Source organism: Astatotilapia calliptera, unplaced genomic scaffold, assembly GCF_900246225.1.
Source record: "Astatotilapia calliptera unplaced genomic scaffold, fAstCal1.2 U_scaffold_13, whole genome shotgun sequence".
Classification (NCBI taxonomy): domain Eukaryota; kingdom Metazoa; phylum Chordata; class Actinopteri; order Cichliformes; family Cichlidae; genus Astatotilapia; species Astatotilapia calliptera.
Window position 1 is genome coordinate 413395 of NW_020535652.1, and position 22248 is coordinate 435642.

The 22248-nt window shown below is 39.0% G+C and overlaps 1 pseudogene; it reads left to right on the plus strand.

Annotated features, from left to right (window-relative positions):
- Window positions 1-763: 763 nt before the first annotated feature.
- On the plus strand, window positions 764-8566 carry LOC113017452 (uncharacterized; annotated as a pseudogene).
- Window positions 8567-22248: the final 13682 nt, after the last annotated feature.

Here is a 22248-nt window from a genome sequence, read left to right on the forward strand (position 1 = left end):
TGTGCGCTGCGTGATGACGTAGGCGCGTGCATGTGTGCCCCGGTCACAGCTCCTTTCAGCATGGCCGGAGGTAAGTCACTGCCACATTGCTCTCAGCTAATTAAAGTTTGTTCGGATCCCAAGCTGCAATGTGAATACAGCCGAACCGCCGCGTTTTTGTTTGTCATTAAGAGACTCATTCGGGATAAGTTTTGTGGAGGGCGGAGTTCGCTAATATACACTTATAATGAGTTTTAGCCGAGAACGCAGCTGAAATGCTAGCATGCTAAGTTAGCCTGATCGCTAGCGGCTTGAGAGCGTACTCGCGGCAGTCTTTTTTTTTTAACAGCATGCACTCTTTTTTTCCTTCGTCAGGAGAGGTGTACTGGCAGTCGCGTGACACACACAGATCAGACACATATTTCTGTGTTGCAGGTATGGAGATGTTCTTATGTTTTGGAGATGCAGTCTTTCATTCATTGTTTTTATAATTACAGTGTTGTATTGCCTGTTAGATGGCGGTTATTAATATGATTGTACTGAAGTATAATGTTTGAACTATAAGCACTAGAATATTGGGTCCTGGTTATTGAATTGTATTTATCTGACTGTTTATTTGTTTTTGAATTATTTTGTTTAGTCTTATAAGTTGTTTTTGATGTTTTTTCAGTGACATATTATTTATTTTGTGCTTTTTGTTTTTGAGAGCTTAAGTTAATGTGTTGTATTTGATTTATTATATTATTATAGTATTAATGAAGCTGCAGGCACAGCTCCTTTCAGCATGGCCGGAGGAGAGGTGTACTGGCAGTCGCGTGACACACACAGATCAGACACATATTTCTGTGTTGCAGATGTGCAGTAAACAGCCAAAGACCCAGTACTGTCTCCTGCCTCTTACTTTCACGCCAGAACACAACGCAAGAACAACAGGCGTAACACTTGAACGGGTTACACAGCCTTTATTGAAATGACACAACTCCCATTTTAAAACCATAAATGGTGTGTCGTAACAGTTAAAGCAGTGTGTGTGTGTGTGAGCATGTGTGTGATCGCTAGCGGCTTGAGAGCGTACTCGCGGCAGTCTTTTTTTTTAACAGCATGCACTCTTTTTTTCCTTCCAATCAGCAAATTAAGTGATTGCATCACTCTGAACGAGTTGAGCTACTGCAGAAAACTAGCACTGGGCACAACAGCCTCAATTTTTCTTCACTGATATGTGATTTTGACATTACATTTACTCATGTTAAGGGTTTTAATGAATTTCAATTTAATGTGATGATGCTTAGATTCACCTTCATATGACTTTTACTGTCCAGTATAAAGAAAGTATAAACTGTCAACCTGCAACCTATTTTAGTTTTACCGCACCAGAATCCTACGTCAAGCTTTGACTGTTCTCATTTCCCTCTTTATTTGTGAAGGTAAAGTTCATCTACAATGTAGGCAACAGAAAATAGAGCAATACAAAAAAACATTTTTTTTTTCCCACGTATGCTGGAAAAAAAAACGATTCAAGCTGAGTGACTTCATTAGAATTGAAATTTAGAAAATAAATAACACTGAATTTGCCCCCAGCAAAATGTTTGACCTTTTTTGACTTTTTTTTTTTTTGACCCTGAAGCATTTCTACAATTCCAATTTAACTAAGGATTTTAGTTCATGGTTGTCAAAGGAGTTGGTAGCCTTTTGAAGAACCTGTCATCATCTTGTCTCATTGAGCAACCTGGTTACTACTAGTATATTTTATAACATTTAATGTTATATAAAATTGCAACATACAGTGTTTACTCTAGCTCCACAGAAAATTATTACCAAATTGGATTGTTTTGTTTTTGTTTTGTTTTTGTTTTTTTGCTCGTCAGTCACTTCATTAGGTACACTTGTTCAACTGCTCATTAATGCAAACATCTAATGAGCCTACAACATGATAGCAAATCAATGTTTTTAGGCAGACATCAGGATGACCTGCTGGAGTTCAAGCTGAATATAACAACAGGAAAGAATTTTTCAACCAAAATTTAGAAATAATGAGGCACCACTTTTGTGGACATCATTTTGATGAAAAGAGAAGATATTTCACATTTCACTTTCTAACTAAATGAAATCATTATGTACGCTCATGTGTACATGAACTATGTTTAAATAGCAGAATGCATTATTTTATGTTCTCTGTCTTATCTGTCTTATGGCTGAAAGAACTTCAGTGATTTGCTGAATGCCAGAAAAGATTTAAAATGTTCACTACTTCTGTGATATATCTCAGCATTTTACTTATTTAACCTTTATTTTTACAAGTAATCGCACTGACACTCAGTGTCGCCTTTACAAGAGAGAAATCTAAAATTAACAAAAAATGTTTCCCGTCTTATTAAAAACAAGAACAAGTTCCCAGTGATGCACATACTACACCTAAACTGAGGATGTGAGCATAACAAACCAGCCTACAAGTTGCACCGAACAGAGCCTTAACTGGTTTCATGTTCCACCCACTGATAGTGAACTGAAACAAGGTGGCTTGACTTGACACAGAAGCCATTCAACTTCTTAGGATTATCGCATTCAACGTCACAAAAATATTTAATGTTAAAATAGATTTATTAGCAAGAAGATACCTCTGCTCACTGCTGTAACACTTCAGTTTACTCTGCAGTGTTTAGTCTGCAGCAAGACAACATGGACGTCAGAGCTCTGTGCATCAGACTGTGTGAGTACTTTCTCATTTCCACTTGACCATTTTGCTTTTTTTTTTCTTTTTACCTTAAGATACAGTAACCGAATGCATTTTTGTGATCCAGATATAAAATGTGATGACACGTTTACTCTTAGCTGTAAAAGTCAAAAAGAAAATATGAAACTTTGTTGTGTCTCTTTAGTGATGTCCAGCATGATTCTGCTGGGTGCACAGGATATGAAAATTGGTGTGTACATGCTATTTTCTCATCTATATTAAAATTGTTAAACATTTTGGAGGAGAGAGAGCAATTCAGAAGAAAAGTTGTTGTTTCTTGTTCTTTTGTGATTTTAGCGAAACGCGTTCTGTGATGATTAATCATCATATGACTTATGATACACATTAAAAAATATATATATATTTTACTCTGTCATTATTAAAGTCTAGTACATCAGTTTAAGTAATAAGAATCTAAACATAATCTTTCTTTATTCTGTGTTTCAGATGCAGTTTCTCTTCATATTGTTCCAAACAGATTGCAGTTCTTTGAATATGAATCCACAACATTTCACTGTGAAGAAGTCGGTTATTGTGAAGTTCTGCATAAACTTAAAAGGAAAATAAATGCATGTAACAAAACTAACATGAGGACACCAACAGGATCATCCTGCAAAATGAGAAATCTTTATACAGACGACAGTGGAGAGTACTGGTATGAGACTGAAGGAGGAATAAGAAGCAACAGTATCAACATTTGTGTCACTAGTACGTTTGAAGAAAAATAAAGAAAGAACAACAACTTTTGATAAATTTTAATTACTTAATATTGGTTATAATTTAATATTGCTTTCTATTTAATGAAATTACATTAAATAAATATCAAATGTTTGTTGTTTCAGATGGTTCTGTTATCCTGGAGAGTCCTGCTGTTTCTGTGTTAATGGAAGAAACTGACTCTGGGCTGCAGAAACAAAACTGCTTCCTCCAACTTTACAGCTGATTTCTACAAAGATGGACGTCACATCCATAGAAGCTCCACAGGAAACATGACCATCCACAGAGTTTCAAAATCAAACGAGGGACTTTACAAGTGCAGCATCTCAGGAGTTGGAGAATCACCAGAGAGCTGGCTAAAAGTCTCAGGTGAAACACAAAGAAATATGAAAATGAAGCAAAACTGTTGAGCCTGACACACTATTTAAAATGTGTCAGTCTGAATAAACACTGAACATCTGAAAATGAACATTTGGGTTTTTTTTGTCTTAACTGAACCCTTCTCTCTTTTCAAACTGTCATTTAGACTCTCAAATTGTGAATTCAACTACTAATCCAGACAGTCACATAGAGACGAGCCACACTTCCCCTGCTGCCACACCTTGGATCACTGCTACGATTTTATTTCTTTTTCTCTTGATTGTGACCATGGGACTGTATCACTTTAGCAAAGGTTAGTGTGACAGAGGTAATGAAAATACTGAAAATATTTTATTTTCATGCAAAACGTTGGATTCAATGCTTTTGCTTTGCTGTACATACTAAACATATATGTTTTCTTTGCAACATTAATCTGGAATCGAGGCACCTTAAGTGTTCTGACATGGAAAAATTAAAAGTGATAATTGCATGTCACATATAATGTTTGAAAAATATCTTTGTTCATTTTTCTAAACGTAGATGGTTAAGGCAAAACTGAAGCTCAAACAGGTCAGAACAGAGATACTGTGTTAATATTTTCTGTTCATTTTTATTGTTCAGTGGAAAAAATGTAATAATTATAATAAATACTTTCTGTACCTTATATTTGAGAAATTATTTTATGTCAGAACTTGAAATAATAATTATGATGATAGCATTTAGGAGATTATTCTCAGCCCAAGAGATGTATTGCCTAATTAGATTATGCATTGTTTTGAAATCAACATGCCTGTTGTGCACTACACTAACAGTGTTACTCTAAAACGTAGTTTATCAGCGTTTTAATGATTTTTATGTTTTGTGTTTCCATGTCCATAGAGGCCAGTAGAGTGAACACAGGTAGAGCAACATGTGCTGCTGCAAGAAAAAACAGGAAGAAGAAAGGTATGTTTCCGAGGAGTCGTTTAACCACAATAGTTTTTCTATGAAGTCATAAGCAGAAAAAAAGTGCACTGTCTGAATGTTTTGTCAGTGTGTATGTGTTATTTATAAATGTGCAGATGGTAGTGTTAATTTGAGCTTAGTGAACTTACGCCTCAAATGAAAACCACATAGACTCCAAGTCTCTTTCAGATATGAACTGTATCTACAGTGAGAGCTTTGAGTTTCCTCATACAGCTCAGAAAGGTTACATGTGGCAAGAAGTACAACTTCTGACATGCATATCATTTCAACATAAATATTTAACACAGCTTTTAATTGAGCACTTAAAAAGTATAGGAGTTAAAAACTCAATGAAAGGTGAAAACATGAACACATATAACATAATTAATTTTAATTCAATTTTCAATTTTATTTATACAGCACCAAATCACAACAATAGTCACCTGAAGGTGCTTTATATTGTAAGGTAGACCCTACAATAATACATAGAGAGAAAAACCCAACAATCATATGACCCCCTATGAGCAAGCACTTTGGCGACAGTGGGAAGGAAAAACTCCCTTTTAACAGGAAGGAACCTCCGGCAGAACCAGGCTCAGGGAGGGGCGGGGCCATCTGCTGTGACCGGTTGGGGTGAGAGAAGGAAAACAGGACAAAGACATGCTGTGGAAGAGAGACAGAGGTTAATAACAATCATTCAATGCAGAGAGGTCTCAGTGCATCATGGGAATCCCCCAGCAGTCTACACCTTTTGCAGCATAACTTTTCTTCTGCCTGTCCTGTTTGGCTCTTTTGCCATCAGAATTGTTGTCTAAAGGCAAAGAAAGATGCCCAACGGATATACTTTACCAAATTGACCATCCCAGCCTTGCCGTAATGGTTCATTTGATTCACCTTTTATTGTTTATTTTATTTTCACTTGTTGAATACGGGACAGACTTGACTGGGGAAAGAAGGGGAGAAAGAAAGAGGGAAAGAAAAACAGCTGAGAAGAAGGACGGGGGAGAAGGGCAAAAAACAAAAACCAACAGAATGGGCAGGAAAAAAAAAAGAAAGAAAAAAAAAATGCATATATCGATCACCTGGATCACCTGTTGAGAAAGAAAAAAGACAACAAGCAGAAGAGAACAAGAGTAATAGAATAAACAACATCACAATGATATATGGGAATATGGCAGTAAATACTAAATATTAAACATTATTGTGCAGCATAACTAAGGGAGGATTCAGGGTCACCTGACCCAGCCCTTAATATATGTTTTAGCAAAAAGGAAAGTTTTAAGCCTGATCTGAAAAGTAGAGTGTTAGTTTAATATGTGCATTGAAGAATATACTGTTGAAAAATGACTCCAAGATTCCTCACAGTGTTACTGGAGGCCAAAATAATGGTATCCAGAGAATAAAAGGAAGGTTAGAGATTGGGCAATAATTAATTATGACCACTGGGTCTAGAGATGGCTTTTTAAGTAACGGTTAAACTACTGCCAGCCTGAAGACCTGTGGTACATAGCGTGATACACAATCAAATTTATGTCATAAAGTGACACAACAGCAATAGAATGATGTCAACGTCCATTTGTGTGTGTGTCTGTGTGTATGTGCGAGAGAGAGAGAGAGAGAGAGAGAGAGAGAGAGAGAGAGCGCGCACGCGTGTGTGTAACTATTAGTTATTTTATTTCTAACTAACCAAAAAGCTGCATTCTTATCTAACTGTGAATGTGAAATTTTGCTAAATTCAAATGAAAATCTATGAATATATTAAAAAGCAAACACGGATTATTGTTATTGATATTACTGTGGTTATTCATCCTCTCACTCTTATTGTTTCTCTCTGATGAAAGAAGATGCACTGTCGTCTACATCCATTTACTACAGCTTTGTCCCGAGTGACACTCAACCACAAGGTACGATTCAGTGTTATTAAAAGTAATTTGTTATTGACACTAAGATTAAGCAAAGCAGAAATATCACGTAGTATTTGAAACAATCTAAGGTAAATAAGTGTTTTATTACATAAGAAATTGGCTTCAAACTAATTTAATTTTATTATAGAACATATTCAACATTTTTCTTAAATTTAAACCACTGAATGTAGAGGTTAGCAATCCTTGGTCATTGTCACTGATATTACTGTGGTCATCTATTCTTTCACTCTCACCGTTTCTCTCCATCAGATGCACGGTCCAATAGAGCTATTTACAGCTTAGCCCAGGGTGAAACTCAGCCACAAAGTAAGACTCATTGTGATTAAAAGCCATAATGTTATTATGGCTACCTATCTTTTCACTCCCACTGTTTCTTTCGGTTTTATTCTATTAGATGAAGGTGAACTGTCTTCTAGAAGCTTTTACTACAGTTTAGCCCAGGGTGACACTCAGCCACAAGGTGAGACTCATTGTGATTGAAAGCCATTTAATAGTGATACTTAGATTAAGCAACAGCAGAAACATCACCTAACAAGTGTTTTATTATATAGAAATATGGGTTACCAACTAATTTATTTCCATCTATTATCAAAGCAGAATCAGAACCCACCACAAAAATCCTCTCACCAGGTATAAACCAGCCAATAGCAGAGGATCCCTTTTATTCTCCAATCCAGACGGTAAGACTGGGGGCAGTTATGCCTTACGTGTTGCATTCAGATAATATGTGATGAAGATGAATAAATGGGTTTCATAGTGTAGACACTCCAATGCTAACTCCAGTGTTATAATATAGATATACAGTGGTGTGAATAAGTGTTGGCCCCGTCCTGATTTCCTAGTGTTTTGTATTTTCATAATAACATGTTTCAGATTATCAAACACATTTTAGTAACATACAAACTCAAGTAAATAACTCAAGTAAATACAAAATGCGGTTTTTAATTAACGATTACATTGATTGACGGAGAAAAGTTATACAAACCTGGTCCTGTGTGAAAAAATGATTGCCCTTTTTGTTAAATCAGGAATTAACTGTGATTCATCACATTGTTCGGAAAGCTTGGAAAGCTCAGTTTCACTAACAGTACTCAGGCCTGATTACTGGCAGACCTGTTGAATCAAGAAATCACTTAAACAGAACCTGTCTGACAAAGTGAATCTGCTTAAAATATGTCAAAAAAACAATATCATCATCATCTAAAGAAACACCTGAGAAACAATGTCACTGAAATCTATCAGTCTGGAAAGGAAACAAAGCCATTTCTAATGCTTTGGCACGCTAATGAACCACGGAGAGAGCCATTGTACACAAATGGAAAAAACCTGGAACAGTGGTGAATCTTCCCAGGAGTTACTGGTCTACCAAAATTACTTCAAGAGCACATCAACGAATCATCCAGGAAGTCACAAAAGAACTCAAAGAACAACATTAAAGAACCACAGGCCTCGTGTTTCAGTTAAGGTCGGAGTTCGTGATTCAACAATAAGAAAGAGACTGGGCATAAATGATGGAAGAATTCAAGGAGAAAACCACTTCTGAACAAAAAGAACATAAAGACATGTCTCACATTTGCCAAAAACATCTTCAAGACTTTTAGGAAAATATTCGTGGACTGACAAAACAAAAGTTAATTTTTTTGGAAGGTTTCAGTCACATGACATCTGTAATAAAACCTACAGCATTTCAGAAAAGAAACATCATAGCAACTGTAAAATATGGTGGTAGTAGTGTGATGGTCTGGGCTGTTTTCCTGTCTCAGGACCTCTACCAAAACATCCCGAAGGAGAATGTCTGGTCATCTGTTCAGGACCTCCAGCAAAGCAGACTTGCGTTTTACAGCCGGACAATGGTCCAAAACACACAAGTCCAAATGAAGATTTTGGAGTGGCCCAGTCAAAGTCCTGACCTCAATACTGACCTAAACTGAGTTGCTGTTGCATGACCTTAAAAAGGCGCAATACCATGTAGGTTTGGATTTTTTTCATCCTTAAAATGAACACCTGTATTTAGGAACAGCATTTTGTGTTTACTTGTGTTATCTAGCTCTAATATTTAAATTTCTTTGATCTGAAACATTCAGGTGTAACAAAAATACAAAAAAAACCAACTCAAAAATCTGGAAGAGTGCAAACACTTTTCACATCACTGTATATAGCGTATTTACTCATTCCCAAACTTGTGTTAAATAATGCTGCCATGAAATAATACGTATGTAGAAAAGAAACCTTGATACAGTACAGAGTACAAGAAAAATATACTTGTTTTTGTTTTTTGTATTCCATTCTATCTTGCAGGTTGCAGAGTGATCTGATTGAAGACATAATCACATCTCAGTGAGAGATTTTGTAATTGAAGATTTTTCATTTGGTTTTGGTTTCTACATTTATAAATCGTGATAACTTTTGTCTAGTTAGTTAGACACAGCTGGCTGCCAGACCCACATGGTTATAAGTAGATATGAGGCTGAATGCTAATAAAAGCACCTGAATGCTAATAAAAGCACACTTGACCTGTCTGTTGTCTTCTATGTGTATGAATGCTGTTTACAAGAAAAGAGTCATTACAGCTTGTAACACACACACTCACTGTGGTCAACCACTAATCTAAAATTGTTGCATTACATTTTTTTCCCCAAACAGACGCATCACCTTCTGGGTGAGCCTAACAAGCTTGTCTCTAACTGAAATATGGTTTAGTACAAGATAAAACACAGTGTTGTACAAAAAAAACTTTACAACAAATGATTCATTAAATTTAAACAGGATTTGCGTTTACATGACGCACCCATCCCTCATTGCAGTTAGACCTGGTGACTCACTTAAACAGAACTCATCTGATGAAGTGAAATACGCTAAAAGATCTCAACAAGCAGTAATAGACAAGGGAAAAGAAGGAGGACACTCAAAGCAACAAAGTCATTGACATCAAAATAAAGATTTTGGAGTGGTCTAGTCAAACTCTGGATCTAAGCAAACAAGAGTGGGCCAATTTCTTTTTTGCATAGGGCCAGGTAAGTTTGGATATTTCCATTAATAATCTAATCATCTTTTAAAAACTACATTTTTACTTTGGTTATTTTTGTGTTTTTCAGATTCACCACAGCCCTACCATAATGTTTACCTCATCTTGCAGACTGTGTTCATCAAGATGATGGTGGCTCTGCTGCTGCTGATGGGTCTACTTCACTATGGGAAAGTTGGAGCTACAACAACTAACTCATGTTCAACATCATGTAATTGTAACTGTCATTAAATCAAAGATGGCGGTGTGCTTTGATGCAGTGGTTTTCTGCTCTTCACGTTCGGTGCTTTGTTTTCTATATTTTCTACATATACAGTGGCTTGCAAAAGTGTTCGGCCCCCTTGAATTTTTCCACATTTTGTCACATTACAGCCACAAACATGAATCAATTTTATTGGAATTCCACGTGAAAGACCAACACAAAGTGGTGTACATGTGAGAAGTGGAACGGAAATCATACATGATTCCAAACACTTTTTACAAATAAATAACTGCAAAGTGGGGTGTGCGTAATTATTCAGCCCCCTGAGTCAATGCTTTGTAGAACCACCTTTTGCTGCAATTGCAGCTGCCAGTCTTTTAGGGTCTGTCTCTACCAGCTTTGCACGTCTAGAGACTGAAATTCTTGCCCATTCTTCTTTGCAAAACGGCTCCAGCTCAGTCAGATTAGATGGACAGTGTTTGTGAACAGCAGTTTTCAGATCTTGCCACAGATTCTCGATTGCAAAGACGCTTACACACATGGATAATGGTTAGAATAAGTCTCTGGGTCAGAGAGTCCCAAACATGATATTCTAAACCAACTTTGAATCACTAGAAGAAAAATGGATAATAGTATTCGATTATCAAGGCTAGGCAGAGAGGTGTTTTCCTTTTCTGTCTCTTACAGAGAAAGACGAAGACACCAGACGAGGTCATGGAAATATGAGGATGCTTCGCAGCAGACACCAAGACTGCCACATCTGTGCAGTCGGAGGATAGTTGCTATAATCTATGCTTTTGTCTCACTATATAATGTTGTGCAGCGCACTTGAGCGTTGTCCTTTTTATGAAGCATGCTGCCGATTCACACAGAGGTCACCAGCACTGTGTAAACTTATAATTTCAACTGCCAAAGCAAACGAAATCTTTTTTAAATGACAGATCTTTCTCCTGAGATTCCTTCCAAAAAAGTCTGAAGCTTAAATCTCCAACCTGATTGCCTCAATCAGCTTCAGGTGAGGGAGGCTGTAGGCCCTGCCCATGGGTGGATACCAGGGAGGTCCAGACCTTCAATGGAATTTTACAGCCACACACCCAGACCATGACACTTATGTGTGTTTAATTGATTTTCTTTTATTCTGTGTTCCCTTCCTCCTTTTTCAATTTCTTGTATTTAGTCTATGCATGTTTGTGTGTCTCCATATGAAGTCTGTTTACTTTTTTGTCCGTGTCAAGCTCTTGTGTTGTAGTCAGTCTGGGTTTCCTGTTTTATTTATCCATCATTCCATTCAGCTGTGTTCAGGTGTTTTCTTTCATCCCTGAGCTCATTTATGCATTTAAGTTTTCAGTTTTCCTTTGTTCATCGACACATTGTGATCTGTCCGAACCCAGGCTGTGTGCTCTCTCCTAGTATTAGTGTTCTTAGTTTCTATCAGTTGATGGCTGAGTTTTGTGCTTCAGCAAGCTGCTATTTACATTTAGTCTGCATTTAGTTCTTCCCTCTAGAACCACACAGCGCTTCCATGTGTCAGGTGTAAGGGAGCGGATGGTGTTGGCCCCTACCCACCACCCACCCTTACATGCATCGTAACCAGACATTTCTATGTTTAATTTAAAAGCAGATCCTGACGACACAATCGTTGTTTTGGATAACTAAACTAAAAAAACTAAACTTGTCGCGCTGACCTAGTAGGTGTGGCTGTTACTCCTCTCTTCCTCCTCCTGCCCACTACCTGCTCTGTGCTGCTGCTTGCACGTGACCGCTGATTAGACCTTGTGTGCAATCTACAACTAAGCGCAGCCTGGTGCGCGCCGCTCTGCCAGGTGAGCTGAATTAGAGCAATCAAGGGCTGGCGTGCCTAGTAGACCATAAAATGCATGCAGCAGTCATTTGACCCGGGTGCAACATACTGAGAGGACAGCAAATGAAGCACAATCCACTTTCCACTGTAAGGAAGACTTTGAGCTAGACGGGCTATCGGTAAACGCTTGGACTCGTATTTGCTGCTTATATGTTTGGGATCTATGGAAGCTCAATTGTGGAAATGTATTTGTGCTTTGGGAAATAGTTACTGCATTTAAGTTTAAAAAATTATATTGATATTAAAATGAATGTTTAAGTTTGAGTAAATTGTTTATGTAGATAGTAGTGATGGCCAAATGAAGCTTTCTGAAGCACTGAAGCTTGTATTGAAAAACGGTTCATTACTCGAAGCTTTTCAACACAGTCCTCTCTGGTGACATCTGGTGGCCAAAAATATGAAGAGCAGCTTGAATCCACAAAATAAAACCAACCGCTTCATTATGATTGCTCACTACCGAGTGGAATTCTGTCTGATATTGGGCCTCCGTTGTATGGAACGCCAGTATGGAGTGCCAGGACTGCCATAATGAATTAATTAAATGTGGCAATAATTAATTAAATAAATAGTTATGACACATGTAATTAAATTATTGACACATTTAATTAATTATGTATGTATTTCACATTTTAATTAATTATTGACACAATTAATTATTTAATGATTTATTTATTTCATTTTGGCAGTCCTGGCGCCTGGCTCTGTCAGCCTCACCCATCAAACTCAGGGGGCGGGGTTAACGCTGCCCATGCAGCTTCTCTAACATTTGATTGGTTGCCGTGCAAAGTAAGTCAAAACAGGTCGATCCTAGATAATTGATTGCTTGTGTAGACTTGGGGCAGCCAGTTATCCCAGAATGCAGATCAAATCACAGGCAGCAATGGTGGTGGTGTAGTTTTAAAATACCCCGTTTTTCTGTCACCAGCTACACTTTTAACAGTGTTTTAGCCGCGAATGTCGCGACGTATGTCTGGTCAGGTTGTCAACATAGAACATGTTTGCAAAAGTGCTCAGATGTTTTCAGAGATTTCACTAGCTCTGCTAACAATTAGCATGCAGAGTGCACCCAGGGGGTTACGTTAACCGGTTTGTTTACATATTCCACTCTCCGTGTTCCACATGTTGCATTCGCAGATTCTCATTTTCACCAAACGATCGTCTCTTTCCGCCTGGTCTTGTGTCTCTGTGCTTCTGTAACATAAAGAACGAGCTGACATTTTCCTCAGGACACCAGCTATCAGCTCAACAGACCCTCAGTATACCTGCATGCATCCTCCTCCTCATCTGTCAGCTGTTTAACACCTGCTGCTAATTCAAGAAACACGCCTACGTTTCCTGGTGATAGTCACAGTTTAACCGGGCAGCCGGTACTCGATATAAAGCAATGTCAGCGCATTTTTCTGCACAAGATAAGTAAATATAGTGTTTTCCCCGAGCGCAGAGCTGCTGGAGCTCGTTTCCTTACAGAGCACTTTATAGGCGAACAGCTTCATCAGCGGCTGATGTCCAATCACCAGCACACAGCTTTCAAACCTCAGCTGAGTTTTAGCTCTCAGTGGTTAAACGCTGGACTTCATTCACTCAGGTTCTGTCTGTCGGGTCACGTTTACTTCGCTGTTTTATTTACAACTGAGCAAATCGGTTTGGCTGAGGTTAAAGCTACGTTTCATAACTGCATAGTTTCACAGACATTTAATGGTTCACTGGCACATGTGTTAGACTGAACTATCATCTAAATATCATCTGTTTTTTAATAGTTATTCAACTGTATTCTAAGCACCAGCTGTCTGTTAGAATGTGATTTTTTTTCTCTCTCTGTTGGCAGAGGTATAAAAATGCGCAGGAAAATCTGACGTGCATGGCAAACTTCACCGACGATATTTAGGGAGGAATAAACACACATCAGACATAAATGAACCATTTGCCTGTCTCCATAATTGAGAGCATTTTCTCTTCTTATGTCAACACTCTCTCTCTCTCTCTTTTTTTTTTTTTTTGCTTTTTCGGTCATGTTATATTTACCTGTCAAAGGCTTGTTACAAACTATGAAACACATCGTGCAGACTTCTGGATGTTAGAAGAAAACTAATACTGCTCATGAAGGAGACTAAAGGCAGGAAGGTGTCCTTTAAAACTAAACATGCTAATAGGACCTCCCTATTTACATCATAGTTTATGATATAGCACGTGTATTTCAGTAATAGCCTGCTGACAAAAAAATTGTCAGGTCTCAGTTCTCAAAAAAAAAAGTTGTCAGATATCAGACAAAAAATTGTCAGGTCTCAGTTCTCAAGAAAAAAGTTGTCAGATATCAGAACACAAGGTACCAGAGAGAAAATCTTCCTGCAGGTGGCGGTGTTGTCATGTCTGAAGAAAATATTGTTCAGCTTTAAACATTATTCAGCTTTAAATATTGTTCAGCTTTAAACATTATTCAGCTTTAAATATTGTTCAGCTTTAAACATTATTCAGCTTTAAATATTGTTCAGCTTTAAACATTATTCAGCTTTAAATATTGTTCAGCTTTAAAGTTACTGTGCAACTGTGTAATAAAAATGTGCTCACGACTTTGGCCTTGAGAGCGATAAGAAGCGATCGCCTCATCCTGCAGGTGAAAGATATCTGCAAGCGAAGAGACTAGAACACCCAAGGCCGATTTCCTTTTATGGAGTTGTTTTTCTGCTAATGCAGCACTTTCCTCACAACCCCCTCCTGTAAGTTTTAGAGAATATATACCCATCCTCACAGCAAATATTTGGAATCTCTTGATGTGAGCTGCGTTGAGAGTTTGTCTCTGTCTCAATAAAAGTTCACTGATTCCCCATCTGCAGCAGGTGTCCGGTTGTCTTCATTCTCCGCCAGCCTGGTTAAGTCAATTCCTCCTTAACATCTAAAAGAACCTATTTAATGAAGGAAGACGGGTTCACTTTGTGTTTAATATTATTCTATTGCTGTTGTTGTTTTTTTTGTATCCTTCAATTGGCGTCACGAACAGGATCCGCTCCAGGTCAAACTGGAACGGGAGGGAGGACATCGGCCGTGGTCTGAGTGAACGGAGTTTGGACAAAAGCTGTGTACACACAAAAAACAAGGTAAGCAGACCTTTTATTTCTGCTATATTGAACATTATAAAATACTTAGTGTCCAAACTCCTAGTAATTCATAACCAAAATTGTCTGGCTTACTTAAGGCTTGTTGAGAATCAGACAAGTGAATAAGAGATAAGTGAATAAGAAATAAGTGAATAAGTGAATAAAGATAAGAGTGAACTGAGGTCTGACCACGGTTGCAGCCGACGGGTTTGCTCTCCGGTGTCGGATACATACCTCAGCAGGTCTGGGACCTTGAAAGGGTTTATTAGTAACGCCTTTCTAAACAAATTAAAAGGTTAAAGGCCTTGAGAATATTTTTTAGTAATATTCTCTAAACTACAGAAGGGTTAGGAAGGCCCAGAGGACTTTATTAGAAAAGATCCTCTAAAACTTAAAAAAGAGAAGTACTGGTTGGAGTCCATAGGAGGGGTCCCTTTGATCAATAGGAGAAAACGGATCTCTTCTTAAAACCCCGATGATTTTAGTGTTTTAAATGTTTTGATGTTCTGTTTGATATTGGACACACATAAATACACGCTGAATGCTTGCTGTGGAACACTGGGCAGGACAGTTTGGTTCTCCGTTGTTCACAGATTACACAATTAAAGGAACTAGGTTCCTCTTTTGGTTAAAATAATACACCACACATAGAATTTTTTTTACACATTTATTACATACATAAGGAGGGTAATGAGTGACTGCAGGTAATGTATGAAGTGTGAATGAGACGTGTGAACAAGGTGACAACCAACTAGCACCCCTATCAGGAAGCTCTAGGCAAGGTTACCCGCCAGACTCCGGTTTGGTAGAAGCCTGGTAACACCTGAAGGGATATTTCAGTGCTGACTCACCTTTAAAGCAGCGCCCCAGCTGATTAGTGCCTAACAGAGGCAGAAACCCAGCTGGCCCAAATTCTCCTTTAAAAGCAATAAAAGAACACTCCTCCATTGACAGTAAAATGGATGGAGAATTAGATCGAGATATGTCTATGCGGGCCCGTGTGTAAATAGAACATAAATTACCGGTGTGTGTAAATAAAGTGTAAAATAGTGGTATAAACTGTCTGTTGAATTTCTCCTGAGTGTTGAAAAAAGGAAAAACTCTTTTCTGCTCTCTCTGAGAGAGGGGCTGTGTGTGTGAGACAGGAAGTGTGCATGCCCATAGAAGGAAAGAGATGAGGTAAACTCTGTGCAGATAGACCGAAGTAAAAAAAAAAAAAAAAAAAAAGGAAAAGGGTCTCTCTCTGTCTCTGTGAGAGAAAAAAGGTGGGGGCCGAGTGAGCCCGCGGGGCCGAGCGGGTCCGCGGGAGCGAGCGTGTATGCTGTATGAGGAAGAAGGGAGTGAGAGGGAGCGAGTGAAAAGAGTAATCGAGTATTTGGTGATTTTTTTTATTATTTCAGAGGCACTGGGTAAGAGTTTTGACTTTAGCTGTGAAAGTTGTGAAAAGAGCAGGTTTTTCTTTTGTTGTAGACTGTGAGTAATCGGTGTTTTTCTGCCTATTGTGCTGCGTGGAAGACACAGAAGTGTAGAAATGTTTGTGGTTTATCTTTGTTTGACGTTTTATATAGAGTTGGTTGATTCAGGGTGATTTCTCCCGTTTAAGGGAGGAGTTGCATTGTGGTTATGTTAAAGCTTTGCTGTAGGGGTATGTGTGTGATTTTGTGCTGGCTTCGCATGTTTAAATGGATGCATAGAAGTTTGTCAGTGAGAAATTGTTATGGTGGGGTTTTAAAGTTAGTAAAGAGTCAAACAACGCCCACTGTTTTAAAAAGGCCCAAAACATCATAAAAGACACCTCACATCCTGGCCACTCCCTGTTCGAACTGTTGCCCTAAGGCAGACGGTACAGGGCAATCAGAGCAAGGACTAATAGACTCAAACACAGCTGTTATCCAACTGCAATAACACATCTGAATACTGCAAAAATGTCCACCATGCCACTCTTGTGTTAATCTATGCACGGTCTGAAGCATGACGGTGGGAATACTTAGTATTTTAAGTATTCTATCTATTTTATTGATTGAATTTTATTGTTTTTTATATTTGATATTACTAGGGATGATGCAATGATCAGGGACCATTCTTAATGTCGTCGGTCTCATGACAATGACAATAAAGTTTTTGATTTTGATTCTGATTCTGAAATACACCCTCCTCAAGAGTTCAATGATTTAGGCAGTTATGTTTATACAAATACTAAATGTATGTTTAGTGTCTTCATACAGGTGTTTTTTCTTAACCTGGAAGCCTGAGTACGGCAGCAGAAGACAGGCCAAGCTTTGGCTAAAATTCACGGCTGGACACCAGAGTTGTCCTCACCCCTCCCGGTAAAACAAAAAAAAGAGAATGTAGTTTGAGGCGGGTTTTTCTCGCTGACCTGCTCTGGGTGCTGTGTCCCTGAATCTCACCAGGGTTAACCTCTGGCGGAAGACATGGAGAAAAGGAAAAGATGTTCCTGGTAAATCACTGAAACAAATAAAACCACACACAACCAGAGAAAGATATGAGAAGGGTGAGGAACAGACACATGTGCGTGTTAGAGACATGCCTCGTTTGAGAAAAAGTTAAAGTAACCCATATACAGACGCACCCATACATGCAATGAAGAAACAGCTTACATACATGTGCACGTACATGCAAGGTTAAAGTAGCGACACTTAACATACACCTGTTTTTAAATGATATAGTTTATACATTACTGACAATTAAACGCTTTGGGTTGCAGGACAACAACGTAACGTCAAAAGACAAAGACACTGGTCTGAGGATTAAGTGAGGACACGACAAATTTAGTGGTTAAAAGGGTCGACTTGGGACATGTTTTTGTTGATTGTTTAAGACAACTGACTACTGAATGATAGGAAATTCCTTTTTAGGTTTCTAAACAGGATCTTAAGAATTTTAACACGTACCTGTGTTGTCCTGTCAACTTGAGGGGTTAGGAGTTGATTATATGGTGAAAAAAAAAAAAAAAAAAAAAAAAAAAACAAAAACAAAAAAGGGGGGAGACGAGATCTCGTTGTTTCTCCCCTCTCGGGATAACACAGCCAACACAGCACAGCCAACACAACATCATTTTCCTGTTCGCCTGTTTTGTTTTGTTTTTGTTTTTTCTGAGAGCCGAAGCTGACCTGGACTCCTACCCTCCCCTCTACCATCGTTGCCCTCTCCGCGACCATCTTTGACCCTTTGACCCCTGAAGGCCACAGCAGCTGGACTCACAACAACAACTTGAGGATGTCAACAGTGCTGCAAAAGAGTGATCTCATGCAGCAGAGACGGAGAGCACTAAACCTAAAGCCCGTTTCACTACACGGGGGAAATTCCCAGGCTGCGTCAGCTGACAGAGCTGTGACGAGACGCGCATTAAGCCCGGAGGAAAAGGGACGGTGAGCAGAAGGATGCTGACCTCTGAGAAGAGCCGAACAGCAGAGCTGCAGAAGGCCGTGGAGCAAAGTAAGGAAGATGCAGGCAGCTGCAACAACGGATGAAAACAGACCCAAAGAGGAGGGGAGGACCCTAGGCCATGCGTCAGGCCGCTGGTTTACCTAAACTACAGAACAGGAAGGTGATGAACACAAACATATACCAACACACGAACACACACTTCTGCATGCGCCTACTTAGAATGAAGGGAAACACACACATGAACACTTATGCACTTGTTGAGGGAGTAAAAACTGATACATACCCATGCACTAAAATCAAAATGTTGATTTAATTTACTAAGAAGTGACACACAATGCTCTAGCTGCTGCAATGAAGAATGCTTTACTGACAAAGGCTCAATGCTGCACACAACAAAGTCAAATACAGAATTTGCTATAATAATAAGCCCAGAGGGCATTTGTGTGGTCTGGGGAGCAGAGTCCGGAGCGGTTTGGTTATGAAAATGATGCCCGTGCGAGATATCTGGGGCTTAAGGCCTCGACTTAATTGTTTACTCTACACTAAAAAGAAAAGAAAACACTCTGAGCAGTGGTGCAGAGTGAAAACGAGGAATTAACAGTGTGAGTTTTATTTCAGAGCGCCACGTCATTGTGATGGAGATTTAATAAAGGAGGAACACACGGACAAAGAAGAAGAGAAGGGGGGGCAGCCCTTGAACGCGATTGCCTGAGGCATTAAAGTTCTGTACTAAATTCTGGTTTCCAGTGTGAGAAAAGTCACGCAGTGCCAGTAGTAGAGCTAGGTTGAGTGATGATTCTAAATTACTGTAAGTAAATCATCGTACACCGTTCAAGTTTCATGAAAACGGGGATCTAGACTTTGTTGAACCCTAGGCAATTTGAACAGGTAAAAGTCGAGTGACCAAGTAGCAGTTGAATAAAAGTCATTGAATAAGTGTTGAAATAAACTGGCAGAATTAAGAGAATTAAAACATTTCAAGAGCTCAACTTACTTAATGGTTCAATTTTGTTTCACGAACGCAAAACATATAGGTTTATGAATATGAAAAGATTGAGGTGGTGTTGAATTGACTCTGTGTAGGTTTAGGTTGGTATTTTTATTGATGGGAAGAATATTCAGTGACAAGTCCTAAGACCCGGGCGTCTGCATTTTGTTTTTGTTATTTTTCATTTTATTTTGTTTTATATTTACTGATTTTTGTTTGTGAATCTTTTCTTTAAGCAGATCTGCACATCGGAAATTACAAGCATTACACGTCGGCGAGAAAATTGTTGTAAGTGAGTTTCTCCGCATTGAAATGGGTTCTGGAGGAAACACTTGTGGGGACAATTAGAAACGAGAGTCCCTGTTTAAAAAAGGATTCAGCGAGGTAATCCAAACTCAAGTTCTTGTTTCTTTTTGAGATGACGTCATTTTGCTGAGTGTGGAAACTAGATGCGACGACAGGTTTCACTATCAGCAAAGAACGGATGAATGGATGAAAGACTGGGAATAAAAACAAACGGACTGACTGGTAAAAGATGACAAGACTTGACCATGACTCAAGGTTAACCACCTCCACCTAGATAGGATAAAAGGGTGGATGAATTTATGTGGGTTTCTTTTACAGGAGTAGAAGGATGACAAAATATTCGAGGATGAGTGAACCTGTAAATGCCATTTTTGTGTCTTGTGTTGCTTACAGAGGTAACTGCGCAGCGTTACCATTTACATTTTCTTCCCTACAGGGTTACAGTTTTAATGTTTTTCTATTACAGGATTTCTGGGCGGATGTGTGAAGAAACGGTGTTTATGGGTTAGGAGTTGGGGATGCTATTACACTGTATTCTGGTGAGAGTGTTGGGGGAGACACACCCTGTCTTGACAACTGTGATTCTTTTACAGGAAATGTTTTATAGCACCTATGGAATGAGGATGCCTGACTACGGTCAATGTGCTGCTAATGTTTGCTTTGCTTTGGTGAGAGGGGTGCAGTAGAAAACAGACAAGTGACATGAAAACAAGTAATAATAACAAATAACAAATTTGGGGACAGTTTGACCTAGAGCCCACTAACTGGCCATTAGGGGCTCTCGCGCTCTCTCTCTCTCTCTCTCTCTCTCTCTCTCTCTCTCTCTCTCTCTCTCTCTCTCGCTCTCTCTCTCGCTCTCTCTCTCTCTCTCTCTCTCTCTCTCTCTCTCTCTCTCTCTCTCTCTCTCTCTCTCTCTCTCTCTCTCTCAGGTTGTTGCTCTTTAACTCCTAGAACACGCCCTTGGCGAGGTGGGGGGAACTGGACCACCTTTCTGTGCCCCATCATCCTCTATTAGACGACATCCAAGCTAAGTAAACATGTCTTGGCCCTTTCCCCCTGAAATGACAGGCAGGCAAAGATGTTGCGTATTTGTTTGCTTCCTGGCCCTGGGTCTCATTCCCATTGGCATAATCCTGATCTGTGAAGGGCCCCCGACACTTATGACACCTTCAAGTTCAAAAGCTTCGCCCCCTTCTGACAGTCCCAATCTGACAAATGTAGCCCCTAGGGTCTTGCCCACCACTTCCTCTCCAGTTTTACCATATTCACTTTTGAATGTCCTTAGCAGTTACCGTTCTGAGTTTATTTTACGGTTGATTTATTCTTTCACATTTTCACGTTTATATCTCTCATTATTATAGTATACTCTGTACTCTCCACATTTTTATCATTACTTATGCTTTTTGGTTGCTGAGTTACAGGAACTGTTAATTTTGTGTCACTACCCTGGTTGCACTAACTCGTTGTACCCTTGTGTGCAGGACAGCTGGTACTGCTTTCATCGGGAACCGAGACTGCTTGCAGCCGACCCCTGGGCAGGGTGGTGCCTGGACTCTTTTCTCCTCATCTGCAATGACAGATAAAGACAAATGAAAAGACCCGAGGAGTTTTTCGAGCCAGGCTTCGACACGTCTCTGTGTTCCTTTGATTGTTACTTATTTTTGTGTGTTGACCCATTTAAGATGGGTCAAAAGGGGGATTTGAAGAAAATATTGTTCAGCTTTAAACATTATTCAGCTTTAAATATTGTTCAGCTTTAAACATTATTCAGCTTTAAATATTGTTCAGCTTTAAACATTATTCAGCTTTAAATATTGTTCAGCTTTAAACATTATTCAGCTTTAAATATTGTTCAGCTTTAAAGTTACTGTGCAACTGTGTAATAAAAATGTGCTCACGACTTTGGCCTTGAGAGCGATAAGAAGCGATCGCCTCATCCTGCAGGTGAAAGATATCTGCAAGCGAAGAGACTAGAACACCCAAGGCCGATTTCCTTTTATGGAGTTGTTTTTCTGCTAATGCAGCACTTTCCTCACAACCCCCTCCTGTAAGTTTTAGAGAATATATACCCATCCTCACAGCAAATATTTGGAATCTCTTGATGTGAGCTGCGTTGAGAGTTTGTCTCTGTCTCAATAAAAGTTCACTGATTCCCCATCTGCAGCAGGTGTCCGGTTGTCTTCATTCTCCGCCAGCCTGGTTAAGTCAATTCCTCCTTAACATCTAAAAGAACCTATTTAATGAAGGAAGACGGGTTCACTTTGTGTTTAATATTATTCTATTGCTGTTGTTGTTTTTTTTGTATCCTTCATGTCCCACCCGAATTGATTTCCAAATACGTCATCAACGTGTGACAGTGGGAGAGCGTAAGGTCATTGACCTCACCGGAGTTTTACCGCAGTTCAGGCTCCTAACGACATAATGTAAGTTTAACTTTTGTTCATATTTTTGCTACAGTTGTGTTATATTAAGTTGCGGTTATGTTGTGAAAGTTACATATCAGAGAAGGAAAGCTAGTTTTGTACGAAACCAAATCAGTACTATTTTTGTCTGGCTAATTCATTCTAGCTAGCGACAGTGGTGAAACTGATTTTTTTTGTTTTTGTTTTTATTCGGAGATATTTCTGTTTTATTAGGAGACTGTCTCACCCCAACATCGTCAGACTCATGGCAGTTGCCCGCACTGAGTCCTGCTTTTTGTTGGCAGCT